The 26,296-nt window shown below is 44.4% G+C and overlaps 1 long non-coding RNA gene across 1 annotated transcript in view; it reads left to right on the top strand.

Moving 5' to 3' along the window:
* The window catches only part of LOC138810811 (uncharacterized), a 31,800-nt gene extending 5,859 nt beyond the window's left edge, over positions 1 to 25,941 (top strand). The window contains exons 3-4 of the long non-coding RNA XR_011367244.1: positions 21,819 to 21,971; positions 23,441 to 25,941. This is a non-coding gene — a long non-coding RNA (uncharacterized lncRNA). The remainder of the gene's footprint in view (positions 1 to 21,818; positions 21,972 to 23,440) is intronic.
* The last annotated feature ends 355 nt before the right edge of the window (positions 25,942 to 26,296 follow it).

Below are 26,296 nucleotides of genomic sequence, written 5' to 3' on the forward strand. Positions count from 1 at the left end.
ATAGAAATGCTCAGTGGGCATTTGTGGTTGTTAGCACCTGTAATCCCAGCTATTCAAGAAGCTGAAGCTGGAGGATCAAGAAGATGCATTTATGCCCATGTAATTGTAACCCCTCTGTACAGTATGTTCACAAATAAAATAAAAAAAAAAAAGAAGATGCATTTGTCCTAGTTCAGCTGAGGGAGTTGCTCAAGTTGCATGCCACCTTGGCTTCTGTCCCCAGCACCATTAAACACACACACACACACACAGAAGAAATGAATGCTCTTGGTTGTGAGGGCTGGGCCTGTGGTTGCCATGGAAACCAAGGGCTACTTGTTGCCACCAAGGCAGAGCTCTGCAGACCTGACTTGTCTTTGGATGTGCCATACTGCAGATGGCCTTGGCCTTCCCCGTCCCATGGGGACAGGTGTCCCTCAGCCTAGCCCAGGATAGATGTACTCTGGCATGTGAGCCAGAGTATAACTTAGTTAATCAAAAGGAGAACTATTGCCATGAAAAATGATTTTTTTTATTTTCTCATTTTTTTCTTATTCTTTTTGTACCGGTACTGGGGCTTGAACTCAGGGCTAAGTTCTCTCTTAGCTTTTTCACTGGTGCTCACCAGTTGAGTCACACTTCCACTTCTGGCTTTTTGGTGGTTAATTGGAGATAAAGAGTCTCATGGACTTTCCTGTCCAGGCTGGCTTTGAACAGGGATCCTCAGATCTCAGCCTCCTGAATAGCTAAGATTACAGGCCACCGAGTCCTGGTGAAAGCAACAGCATAGGCCCCATGGTGTTGCTGTTGTTTTAGACTATAGATGAATACAGAGTGTGTTAGGCAGGGTGGCTTACCCCGGGGACAGGGGAGGGGGGTTGTTCAGGTTTCTAGTAATGTTCTTTCTCTACTTACAGAACTGCCCTTGAAATTGGCCCTCTTATTTCACAAAGTCTGGGTCTCAATGCTATTGACATTTCAAGCTTTATAACCAAAAAGTTCCCCTCCCCTCTTCCTGGGGAGGGCTTTGCCCATTGTGTTGGGATAACCAAAAATGTGTCTACCCTGTCCAGATTGTCCACTGGGGGAGCTCCCAACCCTCTCCCCCCTCCTGCCTAGATGAGAACCCCTGCTTTGTTCTCCCTAAGAAGTGAGAGCAGTTGTATGATATCAGAACATCTAGACTTCTGCAGCAGGTGTAAGCTTTGTTTTTGTTTTCATTCTTCTGAGCCTAGAAGGAGGATTCCCACGTGGAAGATTCCCACTAGGAGGCTTTGCTCTTTGTGTTCACTTAATTTTCCTGGGGTTCTTTGCCCTTTGTGTTGATTTATTTTCCTTAGGCTCTCCACATTTCCTCCCCAGTTTCCTTCACTCCTACAAGGCCATTCATTGTCTTCCTAACACTCCCTAAATGCTTTGCAATTTCAGCCTTCCTGTTTCTTTCTCTTATTTACCTACATGATGGTGGCAGGGAGAAGTGGTGACTGGTGAGTTTGAGTCTTATTTTTCTAACAAGGTTTGGATTCTGAGTGCTGGTGACTGAGTTGATAGCCGCCTTTAGAGGATAAGAAGAGTAAGATGGGTGGAGGAGGGTGGGTAACTGGGCCAGCCTGGCTTACTTAGTGGCCAGAGTCAGAAAAGAAAGACATGTATAGAATAGAGGCAGTGACTTAAGGGCCACACACCTCTTTCTCAGTCTCTCAAGTCCTCTTGGCTAGCTGGGTAATAAGGGATAATTGGTACTTGGTTAGTGTCCCCAAAATATTGCAGCAGAAGGCTGGAGATACTTGTGTACTTGATTAAATTAATTAATTATTTTGGGTTGCCACTGGGGCTTGAACTTTTTCCTTTCAAGGCTGGTACTCTACCATTTGAGGTATACCTTTACTTCCCGCTCGTGGCTTTTTATTTGTTAATTGGAGCTAAGAGTCTCATGGACTTTTCTGTTCTAGGCTGGCTTTGAGCTGTGATTCTCAAACTTCACCTTCCTAGGTAGTTAGGATTACAAGCATAAGCCACCAGCACCTGGGTCCCAAAATCTTTACCCAGTTTGTCTGTGGAGATTTGTGTCCTAACCCAGCCACATTCTTCTCTTATATAATGACATGCCTTTTGTTTACCTTCTCTCTGGCTGTTGCATCAGGTGGCTTAAGCTGCATCCCTGGGCTGTTGATAAGCTGAGTATCCCCAAGCAGCCTTCTCAAAAGTCACAGCCCCATACCAACCGTTCACCCTTCCTTCCTTCCTTCCTTCCTTCCTTCCTTCCTTCCTTCCTTCCTTCCTTCCTTCCTTCCTTCCTTCCTTCCTTCCTTCCTTCCTTCCTTCCTTCCTTCCTTCCTTCCTTCCTTCCTTCCTTCCTTCCTTTCTCTGAACCTTTTCATTTTCAGTTTGAAATTGCCAGAGTTTAGGGTTCTGGGGTTTGATGGCTATGAAGTCAAGTCCTATGTGAACTATTTTTTTCCAGGCTACTACACACAATTAGCCTTGATTTTGAAATGTAATGCATTTCCAAATAATGTGTGTGTGTGTGTGTGTGTGTTAGCCTTAATTTTGAAGTGTAATACATTTCCAAATTGTGTGTGTGTGTGTGTGTATGTGTGTGTTTGGGCTCTTTAACTGAAATGTGTACTGACAGGTGGCTTTGCCCTGGGCCCTTCAGGAATCCTATGGCTTGGGAGGTAGAGCCAGTTGAAGGGTTTTGGGCAGATTGCATATATTTTGGCTGAGCAAGAAGTGAATTCCAATAAGACTTGGTAAGGATGGTTTCTCCATGACTCTTGACCACCCTGATCTGTGCTGCCTCACTGTGGCCCAGACTTTTCCAGTAGATTCACGGCCTAGTTCTTTCTATGACCACTTATGGAAGTCACCACTGACTTATTAACCATTTCTGACTAGGGGGAATGAGACTCTTTTTTCCATATGCTAGGTGATAAATTGGTGCTGAGTGTGTCAGATGCACACATCTACACACATTCAAGCAGTTATACTTAGAATGGAAGGTGGTCAGCAGCAGAGAAACAATTCTGTCAGCCACTGAATCCCATTTATTCTGGTGTGTGTCGCTTTTACAGTAAGTTGAATCAAATCTCATCGAAGCAAAGCTTTAGCCAAGGAGTGGGGGTGTTGTTACCACATCTGGCCTTCATTTATGGTCAGTGCTTTCTCAGTTCCATTCCTCACCTGAACCTGTTCTAGAAACCTCCCCTCCGTTCTGAAAATGCTTTATTTCCTCTAGGTGTTGGGGTTGTAGGTGATGATAATGCGCAAACCTAGCATGCATAAGGCCTTACTATTCCAGGCCCTCCGAGATAGGGGTAGGGATGAAGAAAAAAAAAAAACAAGAAAAAGGAATTGGGAAGCATATCCTGTGTTTTAGCAGTACTTAGGGCTTGGACCTCACTGTAAATACCTTGGTGCTCCACCACTTGAGTCATGCCTTTAGCCAAGCTTTTTGCTGGTTATTTTGGGAGAAGGCATCTCCTACACTTCTCTGCCTATGCTTGCTTTGAACTGGGATTCTCCAGATTTCAGCCTCCTAAGTAGCAAAAATCATAAGTGTGAGCTACCTCTGGGTCTGGCTGAAGGAATTGTATACTTAAAATCCATATAAATATTTCATTTGAGCTATATAACACTCCATCAATCCATCATGCACCATCTATTCATCATCTATCCGTCCATCCATCCATCCATCCATCCATCCATCATGCATCATCTATTCATCATCTATCCACCCATCCAGTCAGCCATGTGACAGTCACTCTGATTATATTGTATATTCTTTGGTCAGAGGACTCTTTGTGAGGAGCATGGGAGTGAGTGCTGAATTGGAGGAAAACCTGTTAAAAGACAGCAGTAATTAAATATACTAAATGTATGCTTACAGTGTTTGTTTTTAGAGGAAGGAGTTCACTACTGATCTGAGTATTAAGGAAGATAACATGCCCATGGAATTCTGCAGGCAGTGTAAGGAAGTCTGAAAGGTCCTGTGCCACCTCTGCTGGGAGCTGGGCATTTGAATTGAGTGGGAAACAAAGCTAATGGATCTTAGGGGAGAGAAAGAGGCAGTCAGATTTCCCTGAGAATTCTTCACTCCCAGAGTGACCAAGAGGGTGATAGATTAGCTAATATAGCCAGCAGGAAGAGGCCCTGACCAGTGTGAACTGTGAATTTCTGTCTTTGAGGCCTACCCAGGTAAACACCATGGTCTCTGCTAGATCAATCAGTCAATGAAGCAGTGTGCTTGCTGTGAAAATGCCATTTGAAAACAGTTCAGCCCTCCCCTACAACACATTTCATGTGTTGATGCTAGGTCAGGAGGGGTGGACATTTGCTCCTGATGTTCACAACCAAGCATCGATAAGAGCGAACCCTAAAGGATTTGCTGATTGATTGGATTTGGGGAAATAGGGAAAGAAGGAGTCTTTGAAGTCAAAGCTTAATAAGGGTTCAAATCTCTTTCTGAGTATACCAGATGGGCGATTGGGGTAATTCAGTGATCTCCCCCCCTCCTCAGCTTTTACTTTTCTCAACCACAGGTGGTCTGAGCTGTACACTTCATGGTGTTGAGGTAGATAAATGTAATCCAATGGAGTGCCCCAAATGCATCAGATTGGCCAGTGCTGTTGATGTTATTGTTAATCATTTTGTAATTTCTACTCAGGTTTTTAATTCAGATACCCTCCTAGAATCACCTAGAGATCCACTTGGTTATTTCATTGCTCCTCCTAAAATCTCATTATTTTTGTTCCATAATTCCTTCAAGAATGCAGAAGTTCCCTGCTGGCATATAGACCAGGATAAAGTACAGTCAGTTCTAAATGAAAAGAACTGGAGTAATGAATCCTGTTACCAGTTGGTTTGCACTTCCCTAAAAGCCTTGGTAAACTGAGGCTTACATCTACTTCCACTTGAACCAACCTGAGATTCTGCTGTTTTATTATATTTTTACTTTGGAGGGAGAGAATGGATGTTGCTGAGATTCTCTCCTTTTTCTCTGTTCCAGTTTTCTGGGATGTTTATGAAGGATTTACTTCATTCAAGCTGGATTTCCTGTGATTGCATGATATGTCAAGCAATCTCAGGTGTTATAATCACCCTTTATGTATGTGTATGTGTGTGTGTGTGTGTGTAAATGTGCTTGTGCATGTACTTGCCAAAACTGGATCTTGAACTCAAAGCCTCATGTTCTTGCTTACTTTTTTACTAAGGCTGTTGTTCTGCCATTAGAGCCACACCTCCACATTCATCTTTTTGCTAGTAAATTGGAGATAAGAGTCTTGCAGTTTTTTCTGCCTGTCCTGTCTTGAAACTGAGATCTGAGGATCTCAGCCTCCAGCGTAGCTAGGATTACAGCCATAAGCCACCTGCCTGGTGTATCATTGCACTTTGCACCACTTGGAACTTTCCAGTAGGTAGGAGATTATTGAAATTGGCTGTGGGCAGTGACAAGCTGTTAGATCTTTCTTCTTTGAGCTAGTTCATCAGATTATCAGCCAGATTAGAAATCACTCCCAGCATAAAAAATAAAGAACTAAAAAGAGGATGAGTATGGCTCTAAGTGTATAGATCTTGTCTAGCTCAATTGTTCCAGGATAATGAATTATACCAACTTGTACTTTGCAAAGAGCCCTCTGCTAGAGGCTGACCTCATTCCCTTTCTGGTCATTATTTCTGGTTATTGGTATTTGGCTGGGCTACTTTTCCACCTTCCACTCTTCTTTTCTTACAGGCTCGGCAGCTCCTGGTACAGCAGTTCATGTCCCCATGCACTAGTTCCTTAGTAATGGCTTTTATGGTGGAATGGTTGGGGAAAAGAAAAAGCTTCATTGTAGACTCTAAGATGCCATAGAGAGAAAGACATATGGAAATGGGAGGTGTTGTCCTGGTGTATATTTGGAGAGTGGGATAGGTGGATTTCTGTCTCCCTCCCACAGCTGTTGTCCTGAAAAGCCATTTATCTGAGCCCTGTATGCAGATCTCCATTGGAACTAACATTTACACACTGTCTCTAGTATACACTTTCTAATCCCACCTTTCTGCTTGGACTCAGGCCCTGGGTGCTTTTCTTGATTTTTGCTCAAGGCTAGTGCTCTCCTACTTTGAGCCACAGTGCCACTTCTGGCTTTTTCTGTGCTTAATTGGAGACAAGTGTCTCACCGACTTTCCTGCCTGGGCTGGCTTTGAACCACAGTCCTCAACTCTCAGCCTCTTGAGTAACTTGGATTGCAGGCTTAAACCACCAGCACCTGGCCCGCCTTCTGCTTTTTTTTTTTGTCTTGAAACTTTTGGTTTATTCCTGAATAATGTATTACAAATATGACACGGTCTACTCTCTTTAATATATCCGGGTCTACTCTCTTTAATCCGATTCAGTTGGAAATATATAAATAGGCATAAACACCCATAATCCTTCTCCTTTCTAAGACACTATCCACATATGCTAGGGTATTATACAAGAGTATGTCATCCACAACCCTTCCTTCCAGTGATTTCTTTCCTTCTACTGCTTATCCAATGAAAAGTGAATAGACACTACTAAAACACCCTAGTAATCACTAACATGTACTACCGTCACCAACAACCATTCCTGTATGTGACCAATTCACCACAGCTTTCTCCTCTTGTGTTCTTAAAACTAGCACTTTGTAGGATTCCTGTTTGACATTGACAAGCCAGAGGTGATCATTTACTAAATACCTTCTACATAGGAGGAGACTTAGAGGGCCACAGCTGGCAGTGTGACTATCTCAGAAGAGAAGCTAAAACCAGCAAAGTCATTCTGCATCCTAAATCGGGTTCTGAGATCCTTCTCCCAGGCATTTAGAATATCTCTCAAGGCTTAAGACCCATCCTGCCCCAGGTCATTGTGTCAGGGGAGAGCTTCAGGTTGTAGGCCAGAGTTTGTGTCAGGTCAGAGGTCCTGGTGTCCTGTCACCGTCTTGGTGTCACTCTGCTGTATCCCAGTGTCCTGGACATCAGGAGCCCCCAGAGGAGGAGAGCAGAAGTCTTCATGACAGCCCCGCCTCCTGCTCACAGACAGGCCCTACATATGCACAACATGCCCACCGGAAGACCAGGGCTCCAGAGGACAGAGGCATTTCTGGGTCAAGCCCCACATCTGTGCCCCGTGTCCCCATCCTCGACCATCCTGCTTCTTTCTCCCTCCCCCTGCCCCAGCTTCTGTGGGTGAAGCAGGCATGTCTGACCACACCAAGGGAGGGCCAGGTTGGGGGGGGGGGGCTCCTACACATGTGGTTATCTCGGCAGAGAGCACCATGGCCTCAGTCATTTATGTCTCTAGGATATAATTGCATATTATTTTCCTAGTAGCTATCAAGGGTTTCAGTGAACTATGGAAACTTGAGCTGTGGAAACTTGATCGTATCTTGGCTCTTTCCAGGCTGCTGTGCTTTATCCTGATGCTTGAGTGGCTGAGCTGCGCCCACCTCTTTGAAGCCAAGCAGCACATACAGCCAACCCCAAAGCTGAGTCTAATGAGTTCACTCTGGAAGCAGAGCAAATCTGGGCCCTTGGGTCTCCTGCCTCTCCCAGGGCCTTTTGCTCTCTCAAGGTTGGGGGTGCTGCTGTGGCTGAGTGTATACATGTGCTATTTATCCTTCCTGTACATCAGGGGCAACCTCTGTTCTAATTATGCATCCTGAAGCTGGAGGCAGACCTGAACCCAGATCCCACCAGTTTCTTTATCCCCACACGCCCTTCTTTCTCTGGGGCCAAAGTAATTCTTTGAGTCTTCTGGAACTTTCCAGTGGTCCCTAGGAAGCCTGACTGGATGTCTTTTGATCTCTTCCTCTTATACAATCACCAATATTCTGCCTTGATAACCTTACCTAATTCAAGCATCCCCTTCTTCCGGCAACCCCACTTCTAAACCCAATAGTCAAGTTAAGCACCTTCCTCTAGGTGCAAAGCTGCTCTGGGGAAAGGTGGTGTGTGTGTGTGTGTGTGTGTGTGTGTGTGTGTGTGTGTGTGTGTGTGTGTGTGTGTGTGTGTGTGTGTGTGTGTGTGTGTGTGTGTGTGTGTGTGTGTGTGTGTGTGTGTGTGTGTGTGTGTGTGTGTGTGTGTGTGTGTGTGTGTGTGTCCTTTAGGAAAAGATTGGCAGATTACATTTTTTTTAATTGGGTCTTGGGGCTTGAACTCAGGTACTCTACCACTTTGAGGCACAGCACCACTTCTAGTTTTCTGGTGGTTAATTGGAGATAGAGTCACAAGGACTTCCATGCCTGGGCTTGCTTTGAACCATGATCCTCAGATCTCAGCCTCCTGAGGAGCTAGAATTTAGAAGCATGAAGCAGTAGTCCAGGTTAATCATTCTTCACTTGTTGGAGAAGCAGCCAAATAAGCACATTGCTACTTGTTTATATTAACAGCTTTACAATGAGATTAACATTGAGGGACTCCAGTCTTTGATCCCAGCCAATTGTAAGTTTATTGCTAGTATAAAATTTACTATGTGTTTGTGTATCGGGTTGTTCTATGTGCATGGGACATTCAGGAAATGTTTACTGAATGAAAAGTATCCTAAAGGTTTGTGAGAGAACGGTTGAGCTGTGAGAGATCCTTTGGCTTGAGTGCTCTGTGATGGCTTGTGATCTAGTTCTCAGTCACTGTTGGGTGACAGATGGTCTCAGAAGCTTAGCTTTGCCCTCCCTGGGGTATGCTGTGGGAATGATGGAAGGAAAGAGAGGTTGAGACTTAATATCCATTCACAGGTTTCAAAAGCCTCTAATGTAAGATTCTAGGTGGTTTTCTCTATTTTCCCAATTTGAATGCCATGGTAACTTTATTCTTTATGGTCTCAATGCTGCTTCAAAATTACATGATATTTTCTTCCTGGGTATATTATCTGGTTGAATGCAGAAATCATATAGCAGGGTGAGAATTCAAAGGAATCACTAAATGATACAGGGCAATTTCTGGAGCTTACACTTGAATGTAGGGAAAGGTATATTGGGGGAGGGGGGTTGTTGGCAAGGAGATATCATCGGCATACCAACATCACTTTATTTTTTTAATTCTTTTAAATTTTATTAATTTTTTTTTTTGGTTGTGGGCCTTGAACTCACAACCTGGGTGTTTTCCCTGAGCTCTTTTGCTCAAGACTAGCACCTACCACTTTGAGCCACAGTACCACTTCTGGTTCTGGTGTTAATTGAAGATAAGAGTCTCATGGGCTTTCTTGCCCTGATTGGCTTTGAACCGCAATCCTCAGATCTCAGCCTCCTGAGGACAAGTTTCACCTTCCTAATGTTTATTTTCGTTAAAGTTCGTTGTACTTGTTCTCAGGAACTTTATTATGGTCCTTCACACATGCACCTATGGTAGTTTAATCAGATCTATCACATATTTAGGTACACGATTTGGCATGTGTTTACTTATATGTTTATCTTCTAGGTCTAGCAACCAAGTATGAGAGTGAATTTGTGTGTACTGGTTATTTCTGAGCTAGGGTCTCACTTCGTGCCCAGTCATGTGCCTGGACTGTCATCTGCCTGTTTTCTTTAAGTTTTCACTTGTTGATAACACATGAGTATCACTTTACCCAACTCTCAGTGGTGAAGGTAACTGGAAAACTTTCCTGCCTAGACTGGTCCTGAATAGTTATCTGCCTAATGTCAGCCTCCAAAGTAGTTAGGATTATGGGCATGAGCCACCTTCCTTGGCCATTCATTTCCTTATTCAGACATTTTTTAAGGGACAGTGAAGTGTTTAGACAGAGAATGTAAGAAGTAAGTGGATCTCTTTGGAGGTGCCATTATATAATACCTTACTACATATCAGGTCTATTCTAAGATGCTTACCTCATTTGTGACCCTCATTTGTTTTTGGCATTGTGTTTACTTAGGGACAGAAGAGAAAACAGGAGCATTGAGAAGGGAAATAATAGGTCTAATGTTACAAAGTCAGGGAATGAAAAGCCTGGGGTTCAATCTCAAGAGACTTTTTACAAATTTTTATTTTTGCAATTTGGGGTTTGAGCCTAGGACTTGATGCTTGCTAGTTAGGTGCTTTCCCACTCAAGCTACATCTTGAGCCCTTTTTGGTTTGTCATTATTTATTATTGTTATTATTATAATACTGTTAACACAATATTATATTATTTATAATATATTACATATTTATAAATGTTATAAATTATATAATACAATAATAAAACACTAGGTCTTAAACTCAGAGTCTAGAACTTTTGCTTGACTTTTTACTCAAAGTTGGTGCACTACCATTTGAGCCACAGCTCCACTTCTGGCTTTTTGCCAGTTAATTGGAGCTGCAAGTGTTTTAGATTTGTCTGCTTGGGCCAGCTCTGAGTCATGATCCTTAGATCTCAGCCTCCTGAGTAACTTGGATTATAGGTATGAGCCACCAGTGCCCTTCATGCTTAGGCTAGATGGGACCAGAGGCTATTTTTCTAAAGTCACTCAAAAAAAAAGTAAGTGTCATGTCACCTCAAATGGCTTTGTGGTATCTAGCATCCCTAGAACATTCCACTGGCAAGGCCTAACCCAGGCTTTCTTCCTGGGTCTGGCACACTGGGCAGTGGTGAGATCCATGGGTGGTTGTCACTGCAGAGAATTGAGCCTGCAATGTGCAGTTGCTAACAGGTGTGTGGTCTACCAGCGAGGCACTGTCAGCTTCAGCACACAGGAGTCAAGGTAGAAATGTGGGCAGCAGAAGCCTGGAGAGCCCTGAGGTGCGTCTGGGGGCTAGGTGAAGTCCTGGAGGCGGTATCAAGGCTAACATGCTGGAGCAGGTGGTTCAGCTGCCAAGAGCAGCCAGGCCTGTCATGGTGAGATGAGGTGTGTGAGTGGCAGGGTTGGGTCGGGTGTGTGTGGGGGGAGGTTCTGATGGACAGCAGCTGGGCAAGTCTTCTGACAAGGAGCCTCCTGCCAGGCTGGCCTGGCCACCTCCTCAATAAACAGCCAGGGGATCCCCAGGGGTCTCTATGCCTTAAGTGGGGAGTGGTCATGATGTTTAAGAGATAAGGGAGGCAAAAAGAGAGCAGAGCTTATAGCAAGGAAGAAATACAGAGGTTGGAAGGGGCTTAGCTGGGCTCTGGTGGCTCACACCTGTAATCCTAGCTACTCAGAAGGCTGAGATCTGAGGATCATGATTCAAAACCAGCATGGGCAGGAAAGTCCATGAGACTCTTATCTCTTATTAACCCCCAGAAAACGGGAAGTGGAAGTAGAGCGTTAGCCTTGAGCAAAAAGGAGCTCAAAGACAGCTCTCGGGCCCTGAGTTCAAGCCCCACAACTGACAAAACAAAAAGAAAGCAACTCGATGTGCATAGGATCAGAATGTGTGATGTCAGTTTTAGAATTTATGAAAATTTTTATTAAAAGTGTGAGAGAGAGGCCGCCGCTGTTGGCTCACGGCTGTAATCCTAGCTACTCAGGAGGCTGAGATCTGAGGATCGCAGTTCAAAGCCAGCTTGGGCAGCAAAGTCCATGAGACTCTTATCTCCAATAAACCACAAGAAAACTGGAAGTGGTGCTGTGGCTCAAGTGGTAGAGTGCTAGCCTTGAGCTGAGTTGCTGAGGGACAGTGCCCAGGCCCAGAGTTCAAACCCTACGACCAACAAAAAATTAAAAAGAGAGAGAGAGAGAGAGAACCATGGGGAGGAAGAAGAGGAGAAAGAGAAGGAGAAAGTTATGGAGGAGAAGACTAACATTCATTTCTGAGGAAGAGGGAGTCATGCCAGCAAATGGCTTATAAACTAAAGATGTAGTTTAGAAACAAACTGCCAAAAAAAGAAAATCCTAAATGTGGCCATTTTCATAAATCTCTTTATTTTATGAAAAGTAAGCAGAAATATTTTTGCTTAGGAAATGTGGTGTCTGGACTTACTGTCTTCTGTCAGTTATATCAAGAACTCTTGGAAAATAGAGCTAAAAAAGAAAGTTCTTTAAAAGAAAGCTAACTCCTTGAAAATGATGATTCTTACATGGTATACTGCTGATAGATTCATGTTTTTTTTTTTTTTTTTTTGGTCGGTTGTGGGGCTTGAACTCTGGGCCTGGGCACTGTCCCTCAGCTCTTCAGCTCAAGGTGAGCTCTCTACCACTTGAGCTACAGTGCCACTTCCGGTTTCCTGGTGGTTTATTGGAGATAGGAGTCTCACGGTCTCTCCTGCCCGGGCTGGCTTTGAACCGATCTCAGCCTCCTGAGTAGCTAGGATTACAGGCGTGAGCCACCAGCGCCCGGCAGATTCATGTTTTAAAAATAAAATTTTCCAGCCAGGAACTGATATCTCGGGCCTATCATCTTAGCTGTTGAGGAGGCTGAGATCTGAAGATTGAAGTTTGAAGCCAGCCAGGGCAGGAAAGACCCTGAGACTCTTTATTTCTAGTTAATCAGCAAAAAGCTGGAAGTGGAGGTGTGGTTTAAGTGGGCAGGAAAGACCCTGAGACTCTTTATTTCTAGTTAATCAGCAAAAAGCTGGAAGTGGAGGTGTGGTTCAAGTGGTAGAGTGTCAGGCTTGAGTGAAAAAGCCACGTGAGAACAAGGCCCTGATGTTAAGCCCCAGCACACACACACACACAATTCCCAGAATAATCTAAAATAAAGAACAAAGACTTGTCTGCTGTAAGATGATCTTCCTGTGGATAACAGGAAGGACGTGCGACTTGGGAACTACTGCTTAGATAGAAGTCTGGCCACTAATGTGCTAGTCCTGCAAAACCAGCTCTTTTGAAGCTGCAAACACAGCTTTGGAAACAGAAGGTTTAAGGATTAGCTATGGTGTATGTAAGTTATGAAAACTTACTGAAGGAGTTAAGTAATTTTGATCCAATATTCTAAATCCAAATATTTTCCAGTTGATTGTAGGAATTCACTTTTTAGGTTTGTGGAATACAGGGAATAGAACCAGTTTGTTTCTCTTAGACCAAAATTTCTTTGAGGCCTTTTCTTTCCCTCAGGTGAAAGGCAAATTTCTCAGTGAGTCTACAGAAAGCTAGCCACATATTATGCAGGGTGACACAGGCCTTGAAGAGCTGGCAAGGTAGGCAGGAATATTTGTGTGTAAGCAGGCAAATGTTCAAAAATACGACCCCTGGAAAAGACTTCTGACTGATTTTACTGGTCAGACAAGGAGCGCATGTCATCCTGAGGGTCTTATGCAGGCAGAGACGAAGCAGTGGGACTAGATGAGTGTGGTCTGTGTGGGAGCTTTGCTCAGGGTTGGCTCTTGGACAGAGGCACAATAGCTCACCTATTTGGTACAATAGCCATGAGATGGCTGTGGTACTGGTGTCTGGTTTATCATCTACAGGCTACACAATGTTCTTCCAAGTTGAGCCTCCTGTGATTCCCAGAAGACTGATTCTGTGCAGAGTGGAGTGGCAGCTTTTGTGTCTGCCAGCTTGTGGTAGGAGCTGCTTAGGTCCACCGAGCCATGGTACATGTGGTAGGAAATAGGGAATATGCTGATGGATTCAAGCTCTCCTTAAAGATATTTTTCTTTATGTCAGGTGCTAGTGGCTCATGCTTGTAATGATAACTACTCAGGACACTGAGATCTGAGGATCATGGTTCAAAGCCAGCCAAGACTACAGAGTTCATGAGACTCTCATCTCAATTAACCACCAGAAAATTAGACATGGAGCTGTGGCTCCAAGTGTGTAGAGCACTAGCCTTGAGTACAAAAGCTCAGGGACAGTGCCTAGGCCCTAAGTTCAAGCCCAGGACAACCTCTTCCCCCCCATATACACACCACACCACACACACACTCACACTCACACACACACACACACACACACACACACACACACACACGAATAAATCTAGGAATTTTGTTTTGTTTAACAGAGATCTACTGAGTCTCTGGTTAGATTTGATTGGCCCCTACATACTGGGGTAGCGAAGACCAAAGGATGGAAGGTGAGGGAGTCATGGAGATGAATTAAGATGACTTGTTCTCAAGGGACAAGAAGAAAAGGGAGAGATACAAAGTCCTCCAGGGTGAGTCAGTTATTGTACTAAGTACAGTTAGAACAGTTCCATCTCTGTGGGGAGGGCTGGGAGGATTGCTCTGTCATGGCAATATCTCACTGTTACAAGGGGGGCAGAAGAAAGACAGGGACATTTCAGCCGAGCCAGTGGCATAAGTGTGGAGAAGGGACTTTTCCATTTTTTCTTTTTACTATGAGAAGTATATTGAGCTTGTATAAAATAGGATTTCCTGAGCCCAGATGATGGGAGGTCTTGTATGTGAAACTTAGAGATTTCAATGTTCTAATCATCATTCAGAATCCATGATGGATTTTACAACAACAGAGAGGTGTGAGCAAAATTGAGGAGGGGGGTGGGAGCTATTTTGTCCAATCAGTTGGCATGGTAATTGGAGAAAATGAGAGCAGCGAGTTGCAGGGTTGTTTTCAGGGATCTGCTGATGGAATCCTGAGAGCAAAAGTGGTAGGAAGAGTGAGGGAATGAACATGGAAGATGCAGCTGTGGAAGGAGTGACAAGGAGATTTGGTGTCTTGTGTTGATTTAACCACAGAGTATGTCATCAGCAACTTATGGAAGCCATTACTGGAGATGGGCTGGTGCTCAGGAAGGCTCTGAGGTTGGGGAAGCAGAATAAAAGCTCCAGGATGTGTGTGTGTGTGTGTATGTGTGTGTGTGTGTGTGTGTGTGTGTGTGTGTGGTGTGTGTGTGTGTGTGTGTGTGTGTACTATAACCATCATCCTACCTTGAGATGAGAGAGGCAGGAGATCAGATGATAAGGGGTGGGGAGATTGAAGATGGAAGTAAAAGTCAATGTTTCTCCTGGGCTGCAGTGCAGCCACAGTGAGAGCCAGCGAAGGTGTTGGGGTGGGGTGGGGAGGTGGGAGAACCCGGTATACTGCTGGGGCATGTGGAGGCCCAGGGAACTGGGTGTGATGACTTATGCTTGTACATTTCATCAGTTAATGAAGCAGAGTTTAAATGCTCCAACAGTGAGATGTTTAAGACTGTTTGGAAACAAAACCACAGACTTAGAATAATAGTTAAGTCAATAAGATCCACAAACTGATTGATGAAAGAAGACAAGAATGGAAATCTAAGGTCAGATCTGAAAATGTTGCTGGAATTAGGGTGGTTGAGGGGCTCACATTTGATTGGAGCAGATAGAAGTACCAGAAAATGGACCCTAAGGCCAAGCCCTGTCCCTACCGTCATTTTAATTGGCTAGCTTCCATGGTCCTTATGTAATGCTCATTTTAATTGGCTAGGCTGCATGGTCCTTACATAACAGTCATTTTAATTGGCTAAGCTGCATGGTGGGTAATCAGGTAGCTGCCATTCCTTGTGGCCTTTAGTTTTTTCTTTAATCTTTCTGTATTGAGTCTCTAAGCTTTGTACTTCGGTGGTTTTTATTCATGTCATATATCCAAGTTCAGAATATTCTAGATACAATAGAACCCCAGAGACATCTGTCTTTTTAAACTTGATTCTGTATCTATGAATCAGACTTTAATTAAAACTCACAGTATGCTCTGAAAAGCCTCACCTAAAAAGCTGAATTGGGGGAACAGTTGTGTTCAAAGTCTTGTCCTACCTCAACAACAGTCTCCTTCTCTTCTGATCTGTTGATTCCATGTAATTTAAGATCAAACCTCAGCCTGGTTATTTATACTTTATTTTTTGAGGGTGCAAGAAGTCAGATTTGGCAATGGGAGAGTCCCTGATGAAGCTTACCACATCTGACATTCTGGAGGGGTCTGTGGCAGCTAGAAGCACAAAATTATTGTCTTTACAAAATTGTTGTGTCCTGGGAGATGTTTAGTTCCTAAAGCTCCTCTGACATTTAATTGTGAGAACTCATCTGCCACTTTGCTCACAGTGAGAGCCATAACCAGCTGACCAGTCCTTGCTAAGACCAAGGACTTGTGCATGGAATGTACCACTATAGGCCTCTGTCACCACTTCCATTCTTGTTCTAGAGGAAACCAACTCAGGATGTCAAGAACGCCCCCTCCAACCCTCAGTCCTGAATCTTCCCACTTACAGTGATTAGTTCTGGAGGACATTGCTTCAAATGAAATAAATCATCCCCCTAAAAAAGGGAAATAATACATGTTTTCACTTACCTATAAAAGCTAAAAAGGTTAGTCTTGAAGTACTAGGGAATAGAACCATGATTACCAGAACATGAAAATGAGTGGTTGGGAGTGGCTGGGGGTGGGGTGGGGGAGTGAAGTTGGATAGAAGAGGTAACATGTTTTGGTGCTGGGTTTGAACACAGGACCTCATGCATACAAGTGTATATTGTACCACTGAGCAGTACCCCCAGTTTAGAAGGAATAACTATAAAAGTTAACCCATTATGGGTCAAAGGTGATTGATGTTGGGCAGGGATGTAAATAGGGACTGTGGGGTAATGTATACGGTGAAGAACAGATAGACAGAGACAAATATAGAGACACAATTTACATATATATGCATTCAGTATATATGTGTGTGTGTGTGTGTGTATATATATATATATATATATATATATATATATATATATACTATATATGAAGGTAACAATGAAACCCACTCAACACTGCAAACAGGAGGTTCAGGCAATGTGATAATAAAACAAAGGGTGAACTTGTTCAAAGTATATTGTGTCCATCTATGGCATATAATAATGAAATCCCCCTGTATTATATACATGTGTGCTAATAATAAGTAGAAAAAAATGATTAATTATATGCTTCAAAATAGCTAGCAGAAATGTGCCAGTGGATAGGCCAGTGGATAGACACTCATGTGCCTCTGGTCTGTACCATGCCTGTATCTCACCCCATGAATAGGAACAAGGCCTAGGCAACAATTAAGATAAACACAAACAAAAATATTTAAATAAATTAAAAATGTGAAAACACAGATATTCTTGTTTTCTCTTCTCTCAGGAACTGTGTTTAGCAGAGTTCTGGGCAGAGGCAGATACTGTCTTGATGATGTTGAGGTAGCGAAGTGTAGGTCACCTGCTGCACAATGAGGTGAGGAATTGCACAGGAGCTACAGGGGCCCTGGGGGAAGACTCTATGGACAGTGCTCAGAATTCCCCAGTAGAGCAGATGGAGTGACATTGTGTCCACACAAGTATATTCTGGGGATAAAAAGCTCTTTGAGTAACAGGAGAGGAAAAAAGAGGCCTCTCCCTTTCTGGGGTGTTTCACTTTTAAAAGTTAATTCCTATTTAACTTACAGCTATTCAAGTTCCTAACAGCCCTAGGGATGTGGAAGTTTAGTCTGCAAGACAGATATACTAGTGGGGCAGACTAAGGAAGTACTGGATGACAATGCAGACAAGTTGACAGAACTAGGAAGTGAACTTACCCTATTGTCAGAGAGGCAGGCATAGACCATGCTTCTACATTGATACATATGTAGAAACACACACACATTCACATATATATGTGTACACATCAAGAAAAGCATATATACATACATATGTATATATATGTGTGTATATACATATACATATATGTATACGTATATATATATATGTATACATATATGTATATATATATATATATATATATATATATATGTATATATGCTTTTCTTGATGGGCACATCTGAAAATCTAGGACCATGCATTGTATTTCTTGGTTTTCTCTTCCTGTCTTCACCATCCGTTTCTCATTTGATTTGTTCTCTTTGTGTACATAGTCATCCCTGACCTTGGAGACAGTGTCTGTTCACGTCCCAAATAGAAAGAGTTTGGACATCTCTGGGCCCGTGCCTGCAATCCTACCCAGGCGGCTGAGAGCACATTCTCCCCACAGAGCAGGGATCAAATGCGCTACTCAACACTACCAAGCTTCTTGATGAAGTCAGTGTCTCACTAAATTTTTTTTCCAGGCTCCTCTGAAAGTGAAAGATCCTTCAGTTTCTCCAACCCCTCAATCACTGGTTTCAAATTGCTGCCTGGGTACATGGGATTACATGAATGTGTTCAATTTCTATTTCATATCCTAATTTGATTAATTTTGAAGAAATAATAAATAAAATAATTTACATATCAGATGGATGGCTCTAAGTGTTCATTTATTCTCCAGTGATGGCTTACTATTTAGCAGGATTACATTAGATACTATAGTTGAACAGGATGAGATTTCAATTCACTAACTTTCCTTCAGATCAGTCCCATTCAGTTCAGAATCTTCCTAGGAAATAGGAGACAGAGACACAAAGGTCAAGGAAAGCAATATTCTAAGTCCTCTACTGATGTATGGGGTCACAGGCACAGGCTATCTCAGTTCTCATGTCTGGCCTCTTCAAAGATGCCTACGTATGGGGTCCTTTTGGAAGATGGGTAGACTTTTGACAAGTGCTGGAAGGTCACTGTATGAAGGGGGAGATGTGTGAGCAGTGAACATGGGTTAGTGTCAGCCAGAGTCCAGAGAGGGCCTCCTCATTAGAGAGAGTTAGAGGATGGCTGAGAGTTAGAGAGTTAGATGGTGTGGTTGGCTAAATATGTTCTGCCAGACTATGCAAGAATAGCATGGAAGTGCTACTCAAATTTAGTTTGGGCCTGGTGCCAGTGGCGCACACCTGTAACCCTAGCATCTCAGGAGGCTGAGTTCTGGGGATCTTGGTTTCCAGCCAGTCGAGGCAGGATAAGGTAAGACTTGCCACCAATTAGCCACCAAAAAAGCTGGAAGCTAAGCAGCATTTCAAGTGGTAGAGCACTAGCCTTGAACAAAAAAGCTAAGGGATAGCACATAGGCCCTGAGTTCAAGCCCTAGGACCAGCACACACACACACACACACACACACACACAAACTCTGAAACAAACAAAAAGTTTAACTAGATGCTTGAGTTTCTGTTATGTTAATCTGGTTCATTGTACATGCATCTTATAATGATTTACTCATAAAGTGAGAACAAGGATAAGGTGTGGAGCTGAGCTCCTCAGGGCTTCAGGATGCTATGTGCCAGGATGCATGGCCACAGTGTGAATGAGAAAGCCTTTGCAACACTGGCCTCCTGGGCCTGACAACTGTGCCAGCTCATGGCAAGCTGTGTGAGCTGGCACGGGCACAACTTTCTCCTTAGCAAGATGGAATACCAATGTCCACCTCACCAGACTGTAGGGAAGACCTTAGGGAAGATATAAAGGACTTGGTAGAGATCATGGCCCACAGTAGCTTCTCAACAGATACCTAGATGAAGATACAGCCATGTTGGCATCCTGGCCTGGTGGTGGTCTCCTTATTCAGAAATCTTTGCTATGTTTTCCCCTTTCTTTATTTGTAATTATCTCCAGGAACTTTAATTTCTACAGATTAGACTATGAAGGGAATGCTACTTCTTATCTCCTACAGCTAACAATTCAAACCAAAAACCAGTGGCTTTATATGCTATGTATTTTCACATAGGTACTTTTGCAAGAGGAAAAGGGTCTTTTTTTTTCATTTCATTTTATTTATTTTTTTTGTGAACATACTGTACAGAGGGGTTACAATTACATGGGCAGGATAATGCGTACATTTCTTATCAAGCATTGCAGCCTCCTCCTTTGTTTACCTTTCACATCCCTTCCCAGCTTCCCCCACCCCCCCGCATCCCCCCACCCAATCCTCCCCCACTCCCCCCCGCCCCCACACCAACGTTGTAAAGCTCATTTTCGACATGACAACTTGTACTTCTCATTGTTGCAACAGGTCCACCTGTATCCTTAAACCACTTGTTTTTCCCCATCTCCTCCACAAGTTATACTGACATCAAATATAGTGAAAGCAGGGGTTATACTGTGGGGGAGGGACATACAAAGCAACAAAGAGATAATCTTATAAATGCATTAGAAACAAATGCATGAAAGAAAAAAACCATTGAAATACATATCTAAGGGTTCATTTTCCTAACATCACATTATCTGACCTTTTCCGCTTGACTCATAGATATACTAGATATTGCAAATAAGGGAAACCATGGACCTATGTTTCTTTGGGCCTGGCTTACTTCACTTAATATAATTTTTTCCAAGTTTTTCCATTTCCTAACAAATGGGGCAATGTCATTCTTTCTGATGGAGGCATAAAATTCCATTGTGTATATATACCACATTTTCTTGATCCATTCATCTACTGAGGGGCATCTGGGTTGGTTCCATATCTTAGCTAAGGTAAATAATGCTGCAATAAACATAGTTGTGCTGGTAGCTTTAGTGTGGTCTTGTTTGTAAACATTTGGGTAAATGCCCAAAAGTGGGATTGCTGAGTCATAGGGGAGCTCTATGTGGAGTCTTTTGTGGAACCTCCATACTGCTTTCCAAAGTGGTTGAACAAGTTTACATTCCCACCAACAATGAAGTAAGGTTCCCTTCTGTCCACATCCCCTCCCGCATCTGTTGTTGTTAGAGTTCTTGATTTTTGCCATTCTAACTGGAGTGAGGTGGTATCTCAATGTTGTTTTGATTTGCCTTTCTTTTATGGCTAGGGATGTTGAGCATTTCTTCATGTGTCTATGGCCATCCTTCTTTCTTCTTCAGAGAAGTTTCTCTTTAAGTCTTTAGCCCACTTATTTATTGGGCAGTTGTTTCTTTGAGGATTTGTTGTTGGGGGATTTAATTTTTTGAGTTCCAAGTATATTTTAGATATGAGACCTTTGTCCGTTGTATGGCTAGTGAAGATCTTCTCCCAATCCGTGGGCTTTCTATTGATCTTGCTAGCTATGTCCTTTGCCATGCAGAAGCTCTGCAACTTCATGCAATCCCATTTGTCCAACCTTTCTTTGATTTGTTGTGTTTCTGAGTCTCTATTCAGAAAATTTCGGCCTGAGCCAAGGAGACCTAGGGTTTCTCCTATTCCATCCTGTAATGTTTTCAGAGTGTCTGCTTTGACTTCGAGGTCTTTGATCCATTTGGAGTTGATTCTGGTGCAGGGTGATATATAAGGATCTAGCTTTAGTTTTCTACAAGTAGTTAACCAATTTTGCCAGCACCATTTACTGAAGAGGCTGTCTTTCTTCCATTCTATTGTTTTAGCTCCCTTATCGAAGATTAGATGGCTGTAGGTCTGTAGGTTCATTTGTGGGTTTTCAATTCTATTCCATTGGTCCTGAGGTCTGTTCTTATGCCAATACCAAGCTGTTTTGATTACTATGGCTTTATAGTAGAGTTTGAAAATTGGTATTGATATTCCTCCAGCAGTGTTCTTTCCGTTGAGGAGCGTTTTTGCTATTCGGGGTCTTTTATTGTTCCATATGAATTTTTGGATTGCTTCTTCTATTTCCTTGAAGAATGAGGTTGGAATTTTGATAGGCATCGCGTTGAATTTGTAGATAGCCTTGGGAAGTATTGCCATTTTCACGATGTTAATCTTGGAAAAGGGTCTTAAGTCTAATCAATTCCTCTCATGAGTAATCTAATATTTGGAGTTATCTTTTCTCCTATACCTGGGTTCTCAATCAAAAGTGAAGTATGACCTGAATATAACTCAAGAATGGTTCATTGGGGGCTGGGAAGGTGGCTCAGTGGTAGAGTGCTTGCCTTGCAAGCCTGAGGCCCTGGGTTTGATTCCTCAGCACCACATAAGCAAAAAGAAAAAAGCCGGAAGTGGCGCTGTGGCTCAAGTGGTAGAGTGCTTGCCTTGAGCTGAAGAGCTGAGGGACAGTGCCCAGGCCCAGAGTTCAAGTCCCACGACCGACAAAAATAAAAAATAAAAAGAATGGTTCATTGGTAGCTAAGGGTCTAGATGGCACCGTCTTAATAAACATAATTTCAGTGGTGAGTGTATTATGGTCAGGACAAAGCCATTATTTTTAGAATCAAAGAGTGGTCAGAATTTGTCTTTCTTGTGATTTGATTGCTTTCACCTTTAAATACTAGGAAGTCATTTTAGCTCCTGTGGACAATTTGCATCCATCGACACTCAACAAGACACTGTCTACAATGAGGATACAGGCAGGACTTAAATGAGTTTCCTTCCTTCCATATCTTCTTGGAAAGAAATGACAGAGGCAGGATGTTTTCCTTGATCAGGTAAGAGGAGGTGCTAATGTTGTAAATTAAAACCAGTTGGTCAGATCCAGAGAAGCCACATTTTGAGAGGCCAAATTGGGAGTCTTCATTAAAAAGTTGACATCTGCAGGCAGACTCCTGTCACAAAGACTTGCAGTCCTGTGAATACACTTAAATTATTAGAAAACTGAGCCATGAGAGCAGAGAGGAAAGAAAGACCAGAAAAACCATACCAACAACCCATATGAACCACAATGGAAGGCTGAAGTGGGAGGCCATGTTGATCAGAGGAGAGTCAGGATATGGACATAGCACACTAGGCTTGGCTTAAAGGCTTCTGAGCTGTCTGGCCTAAAATAGTGTCACGTCAGGGGACAGGGCACAGGAAACTCAAGTCTCTCCCAAGTTCAGAGCACGGAATTGAAAGGTCCAGTAACATATCATCCAAGTCTCCACCCCTGCCTCTCCCAATTCAGGCATGCCCAGCACCTGGAAGGTGGGAATTTCTCTTCCTTCACCTGGAAGTCAAGATGGCCCCAGTTAAACCCAGTATGCTATCCACTATGTGGCCATGATGGCACTGGTTAGACCCAGCATCCCTACTTCACTAAGATGCCAGAGACTGAGAGAATTGCAGTTTGACTCCAGCCTGTGGAAACAGTTCTGGAAATCTGGCTTTCACAGTTTTAAACACAAATGGGGTCAGATTAAGGTGGACTGACCCCTCTTGACAAACTCAGTCACGCTGACCACTATCATTAAAAGCTGGAGTTTATTGGATGGACAGGTTGGTGTTAACTCAACTTGGGAGTGAGCAGCCCCAAACTCAATTAGTTCAAGGTTTATAAAGGGAAAACATGCATTCTGTTAGAGTAGGTGCAAGCAAGCTGCTGTAGAGAAGTGAACCTTAGCAGTTATTTTGCAAGTGCATAAACCACAAACATTTCTGCAACAATTAAAACCACAAATGTCCCTGTAACAATCTCATGACCATTAGATGACATGCTCTGTGCAGTATTTTAGAAGCACAGCCCCTGTGTTCCTTCCAGGTTGTTTGTATGCTTGGCCTGCTGGGCATTTTTTCTACTGGAACTCTGGTATTGTGAAGTAAACACAAAGGGGAAGTGCTATTGCCATGGCTGCTTTCTTCAACTGTTTAATAGAGCAAAGATAATAAATCTTCCCGTAGCTGGCATAAGTGCCCAGTAGGGCAACTATTGAGGAATTATTTGAACTCAATAAAATGATGGGTAAAGAGGACTTATATTACCTAGGGCTCTGCCATTTGACTAATTTGCTTTCTGTGATCTATGTCTGCTCATTTGCATGTTTTCTTTCATCAGTGTACTTAGGGATTTAGGCAGGTACTTGCTTTGGAAGAACTGTGATTTTGGTTTGACTGTCTTTAGCTCTTCTTGCAGCTCAGCAGTGTCTCCCTCCCTGGAGCACTGCCCTGGGTCTGGTGTGACCTCTCTTTGATTTTCCTCCAGGGTCCTGCAGTTGTGCATGTTGACTCCAGTCCCTCCCAGCAGATTGAGGGTGGATTCCCTGCCTGCACAGAAGCCAGCCAGCAGCTTCCCATATAGATCAAGGCTGTTGCACAGGAGACGTTTCAACACTCAGATTTCAAGGCTTGTGGAATGGTCCGTGAGAACACTTCCAAACCTAGCCCCGAGCGGGACCTGTTCTTCCTCATTCTGCAAAAAATGACCTCCAAGCCTGAAAAGATTTCATCTTCAAGTAGGATATGTGGAAGTCTCTGCCATTAACTAAGGCAAAGAAAGAAAAGCACCCACAAAAACCATGTTATTACTGAGAAATTATTTTAACAGACTATTAATATTTTTTTTTTGTTTTTGGGTCCGGTCGTGGGGCCTGAACTCTGGGCCTGGGCACTGTCCCTCAGCTCTTCAGCTCAAGGCTAGCACTCTACCACTTGAGCCACAGCACCACTTCCGGCTTTTTTCTTTTTGCTTATGTGGTACTGAGAAATCGAACCCAGGGCCTCAGGCATGCAAGGCAAGCGCTCTACCACTGAGCCAACTTCCCAGCCCCAGAGACTATTAATATTTTAACTTAATATTTTAATCTAAATCACCCACCCACCCACACTCCCTAATGGGTAATCCATGACATTTGAAATGTGCAATGCATTCCCATGATGCACTGGAAAATGTGATTGGAGTGCAGGCATCTTGGCTGAAGAAAGGGCAGCCTAGGATAGAGCCCGATGCCCAGTTCTGCTGGAGGTCTGGGGCTCAGGAATGGCAAGATGCCCTCATCTTCTGTCGTCATGGTTGCCTTATAGATGTTTGGGGCAGACTGATATAATGGGTTGCAGTGTGCACAAGGCTTGGGTGAGCAGCCCCAGTGCACGCTGGGTGGGTGGCTGCCACTCCCACTGCTGAGCTGCTCACAGGTCTCCAACTGGGAGCTGCTATTGCTGCTGAGCTCTCTGCTTGAGGCCTGGGAACTGAATGGAGGGACTGCCTTAATTCCAGGGCTTCTCTGAGCACACAGGGCTGTCCACACCCACTGCCCCTAGGCCTGAGGCGGCCTTCGTTATTCTGCTCACATCCAAGTAGCCATTTGCCCAATCTTCTGAGTGAGGTCCACCATGGAACCCCAATGAAGAAAGTGAGGTGGGCAGAGCTCAGGTCACACCAGCCAGACACAAGGGGCTGTGTGGCAGGAGGTGGGAGGGCAGCCCCAGCTGATTGGGCTGCCTGTCCCACCACCCAGTCCATGGTGAGTCCCCGGCCCTGCAAGCCTATGTGCTTACTTTCTGGAGGGCTTCCTCAGGGGAGGGCTTCTCTTGTTGTTCCAGCTCAGGAAGCCTGCCCTGCGGGCAGGCTCCAGCTCCCTGGAGAGCTTGGAGCTAAGACAAGGAAGTGGCTGTGAGAACAGCAGGCTCCACACTGGGGCTCCCTCCCAGGGCTCCTGGGGACTCAGAAGCCCAAGCACCCTGCCTTCAGCAGGTCTCAGGGGGAGCCTGACTCAGGGTACAAGTTCTCAGGGGCTGGCACGGGGATCCCCATGTTTGTTGCCTTCACTGTCTACCCCAGCTCACCTTTCCGATTGACTTAGGCATTTCATATTGTTGAACTAAGACAGAAGAGTCAGGTCAGGAACCACGTGGAGCTCCTGACATGCGCTCTGCAGTTTCTTCATCAGTGCAATCACTTTGTATTCCTGGTTGAGAGAGAGGACAGAAGGGTGATGGGCCTGGAGGAGTGTAGGGTAGGCCAGGCAGTAGACTTTGGGTCTCTCCATGGTCTCACTCCTGTCTCTCTCTCACACCCTCTGCTCATGTCTCTACTGAGATCAGGTGTCCACCCCCAGGAAGCTATCCTAGATTCCTGGCTCAGGGCCCCATCTCCCGTCGTCTGGACCCAATGTGGCCATCTACAGAGGCAAGGGACCTGCACAGATGGCCACCTGCAGTGGAAGGTGCCATTTTCTCACCTCTCCTAGTCTTTGCCTTGCAAGGCAAAGAATCAGTGTGCTAAGAAAATACTGCTTGAACCCCGAAGGCTGCCTTACCACTTGGTGCCCCACCAAGTCTGTCCAGCAGAGGGCAGGCTGAGGGCACAGCTGGACTAGGATTGCTCTCAGTCTAGGGCAGGGATGTCAGGGGCCTGAGGACAGGTTGCTCACTGCTCAACTCTCTGTGGACATGGCAGAAACTGAGGCTTCAGTGACAAGGCCATGCTATTCCCACATGCTATGTCAGCTTGAGCACCTGCTGTCACACGGCCACCCTCACTGACCTCTCTCTGAGACATGGCCAAATGTCATCAGCAGCATTGAGGTCTGGGGGCATGGGGCATCAGAAGTAGCATTGCTGTGGGACTCTGGGGCTGGGGAGGACACGGGCTCTTGCTGGAGGTCAAGGGGCAGCATGAGGCTCTTTGTCCCTACTCTGCTGCCTCTGGCAGCATTGAGCATGGGAGTAAAAGGCTTTCATTCTCTAACCATTTAATCCTCCAGAGTCCCTTCTTTCCATGGGGTGTGACAGCTTTGGCTTGGGCCTTTAGATCTCAGGCTCCTTGTGACCATCAGCACTGTAGCCCTGGGCAGGCTAGAGAGCCTGGCAGGGCCTGTCTCCAGGGTGGATGTGGACATTTGCGTGCCCTAAAAGATGTTTCTGTGGCTGCCTGGTCTGGAGGAACCCGCTGACCCACGTGACTGGCAAGGCTTCCCTCCTGGGATGGGAAGGCCACCCAGAAACCAAGCCAGGGCCTGGCTTGGCGGTGCCAGGCAGGCAGGTTGTAGAGAGGCAGCCTCATCACAGGCCACACTCAGGAGGAAAGCTTGACAGGGAGACCTCTAGAGTCTCCCTGGAG

This window comes from Dipodomys merriami, unplaced genomic scaffold (assembly GCF_024711535.1).
Source record: "Dipodomys merriami isolate MVZ:Mamm:240054 unplaced genomic scaffold, mDipMer1.0.p SCAF_104, whole genome shotgun sequence".
Lineage (NCBI taxonomy): Eukaryota > Metazoa > Chordata > Mammalia > Rodentia > Heteromyidae > Dipodomys > Dipodomys merriami.